The sequence below is a fragment of the Prenolepis imparis genome, unplaced genomic scaffold (genome assembly GCF_030444845.1).
Source record: "Prenolepis imparis isolate NDT839.2.m4 unplaced genomic scaffold, iyPreImpa1.0 SCAF_14, whole genome shotgun sequence".
NCBI lineage: Eukaryota > Metazoa > Arthropoda > Insecta > Hymenoptera > Formicidae > Prenolepis > Prenolepis imparis.
In genome coordinates, this window is record NW_028141172.1 from 11,387,755 (window position 1) to 11,391,217 (window position 3,463).

General features: G+C 57.3%; 1 pseudogene; it reads right to left on the bottom strand.

Annotated features, from left to right (window-relative positions):
• Positions 1–564: 564 nt before the first annotated feature.
• LOC145945758 (large subunit ribosomal RNA) lies at positions 565–2,913 on the bottom strand (annotated as a pseudogene).
• Positions 2,914–3,463: the final 550 nt, after the last annotated feature.

Sequence of the window (3,463 nt, forward strand, 5' to 3'; positions counted from 1 at the left end):
ACCGGGAGGACCACGAGGAGGTGTGTGTACAACTTGGACGCGAGAGGCTATGTATTCGCATCGCGTCCCAACTATACTCTCTCAAGTCCGCTCGCGGCGTGTTGCTTTGAGGGCCGAGAGAGTCATAGTTACTCCCGCCGTTTACCCGCGCTTGCTTGAATTTCTTCACGTTGACATTCAGAGCACTGGGCAGAAATCACATTGCGTCAACACCCGCGAGGGCTATCGCAATGCTTTGTTTTAATTAGACAGTCGGATTCCCCTAGTCCGTGCCAGTTCTGAGCTGAGCGTTGAATGGCGGCCGAAGAGTCCTCTTCGACCACGACGGCTCGCGCCGCCACGGAAGCCTCGCAGCAAGGAAGATCCGCGGGAGGCCAAGGCACGGGACCGAGCTCGGATCCCGGGACCGGCGCGAGAACGCCGACCGTTAACCTCGCCCAGGCCCGGCACGTCAGCCAGACCCGCTTCCCGACCAAGCCCGACACGCCCCGCTCCTCAGAGCCAATCCTTATTCCGAAGTTACGGATCCAATTTGCCGACTTCCCTTACCTACATTATTCTATCGACTAGAGGCTCTTTACCTTGGAGACCTGCTGCGGATATGGGTACGAACCGGCGCGACACCTCCACGTGGCCCTCTCCTGGATTTTCAAGGTCCGAGGGGAAGATCCGGACACCGCCGCAACTGCGGTGCTCTTCGCGTTCCAAACCCTATCTCCCTGCTAGAGATTTCCAGGGAACTCGAACGCTTATACAGAAAAGAAAACTCTTCCCGGATCTCCCGACGGCGTCTCCAGGTCATTTTGGGTTACCCCGACGAACACTCTTACGAGGGCCCGAATTGTATGCGGTTCCGCTGCCGGGTTCCGGAATAGGAACCGGATTCCCTTTCGCCCGACGGGCGTGTCTTTCGTTTTTTAATAATATAGATCATAGTCATACATTGTATATAATATGAAATATATCACTTTTCTCGACACTCGAGTATACTGTACGCCGTCATTGACATAGGATTTCTCCTAGGGCTTAGGATCGACTGACTCGTGTGCAACGGCTGTTCACACGAAACCCTTCTCCACGTCAGTCCTCCAGGGCCTCGCTGGAGTATTTGCTACTACCACCAAGATCTGCACCGACGGCGGCTCCAGGCAGGCTCACGCCCAGACCCTTCTGCGCTCACCGTCGCGACCCTCCTACTCGTCAGGGCTTCGTGACGACGCGAGAGAGACAAACGCCCGCTCCCGTTGCCGCCCCACTTGCCGCTGACGGCAGAGTATAGGCTCGACGCTTCAGCGCCATCCATTTTCAGGGCTAGTTGCTTCGGCAGGTGAGTTGTTACTCACTCCTTAGCGGATTCCGACTTCCATGGCCACCGTCCTGCTGTCTTAAGCAACCAACGCCTTTCATGGTGTCCCATGAGCGTCGAGTTGGGCGCCTTAACTCTGCGTTTGGTTCATCCCACAGCGCCAGTTCTGCTTACCAAAAATGGCCCACTTGGCACTCTGATCCGAGATGCTCGTGGCTTCATAATTCAAGAAAGCCAGAGATCTCACCCATTTAAAGTTTGAGAATAGGTTGAGGTCGTTTCGGCCCCAAGGCCTCTAATCATTCGCTTTACCAGATGAGACTCGCGCGCGTTCCGTGCGGAACGGCCGAGTGCCAGCTATCCTGAGGGAAACTTCGGAGGGAACCAGCAACTAGATGGTTCGATTAGTCTTCCGCCCCTATACCCAGTTCCGACGATCGATTTGCACGTCAGAATCGCTACGGACCTCCATCAGGGTTTCCCCTGACCAGGCATAGTTCACCATCTTTCGGGTCCCAACGTGTACGCTCTGGGTGCGCCTCTTCTCGCGATGAGAACGAGACGCCCCGGGAGTGCGAGGCCACATCGCGACGCGGCCCATCCTCCCTCGGTCGACGGCCAGGGCCGACCTTCACTTTCATTACGCCTTTAGGTCTCGCGACAAGTCCCAATGACTCGCGTACATGTTAGACTCCTTGGTCCGTGTTTCAAGACGGGTCTTAAGAGTACCCAAAGCAGTAGCGTCGCCGACCGGTATCGGTCTCCCGCGAAACCGCGGGAGACGTTGGCAGGCCTGTCGAAGGTGTACCGTACTTGAACCAACAGCGGGCCAGGACCGGGGACGGCGCAAAGTCCGTAACCTCCGAGTACCGTGGCGCGCGCTTGCGACGGTTTCGACGCACCGTAAGGAGTGCGGCCTGATACCTTGCGCGTACCGTCGAGCAGCCGGCCGGGCGACCGGGGGTTTGTCGCGTGCCGTTTTACCGGCGACGCGACAGGCACCGCACCCGGGCCGTAGACCGACACCCAGCGGGTCGCGACGTTCTACTTGGGGAGAAGTGCACGACGACGAGCACCGGACATCGGCGCACGGTAGCGTGCCCGCGCGCGAGCCGCGAGGACTCCGCGGGATATCGCCGACCGACTCGAAGCCAGCGCCGCTGACGATGAATCTTCCTGTTCGATCTTTTGGGTTTCTTAGGTTTACCCCTGAACGGTTTCACTCTTGAACTCTCTCTTCAAAGTTCTTTTCAACTCTCCCTCACGGTACTTGTTCGCTATCGGTCTCGTGGTCGTATTTAGCCTTAGAGAGTTTACCACCCACTTAGAGCTGCACTCTCAAGCAACCCGACTCTGAGGAGAGATCTTCTCGAGACGCGCACCGGTCGCTACGGGCCTGGCACCCTCTACGGGTAAGTGGCCCCATTCAAGATGGACTTGGACGCGACGCGACACCTCGGGATAAGCGGATCCTCCCAAACACCACATTTCCCTGCGGCGGAACCGCGGGATTCGGTGCTGGACTCTTTCCTGTTCGCTCGCCGCTACTAAGGAAATCCTGGTTAGTTTCTTTTCCTCCGCTTAATAATATGCTTAAATTCAGCGAAAGCTTTAGTTTGGTAGCCGCCGCCTCCTCCGCGTCGCTCGTCTCGCGCTTCTTCTTCTTCTTTCTCTTTCCTCCGGGGAGGAAAGTTCAAGTTACGAAGAACGGAGAGAACGTCGACGTAAGAGCAGCGGCAGCTGCGTATACCGCGTGAGGCGCGAGAGGCAAACACAATCGCCAATCCAACAACACTCGGTGGTGCGTTAGGTTAGGGTAACGTAAGGAGAGAATACGACGAGTACACGACGACGCGTGCCGGTCCCAATTTTCTTTCCTGCCTCGCGTTTACACGCGACGGACTAGGAGAACTTCGTGGACTCGGACACGCGGTCGGCTCGCGCGATTCGCCCTCGTAAGGGGGCTTCGCTAGAATCTCTCTCCGCGTACCGCCGGACGACGACGCGCGCGCGCGCGCTGGCGCACCGAGAGACCGGTGAGTGCGAGAGTGCCGAGAGCAGTGTGTGTGAGATTAAAGAGAAAGAAAGAAAAAATAGCGAGAGACAGCGCTACTAAAATATATCGTGGAGACAACGACGCTCCGGCCGCAGGCACAG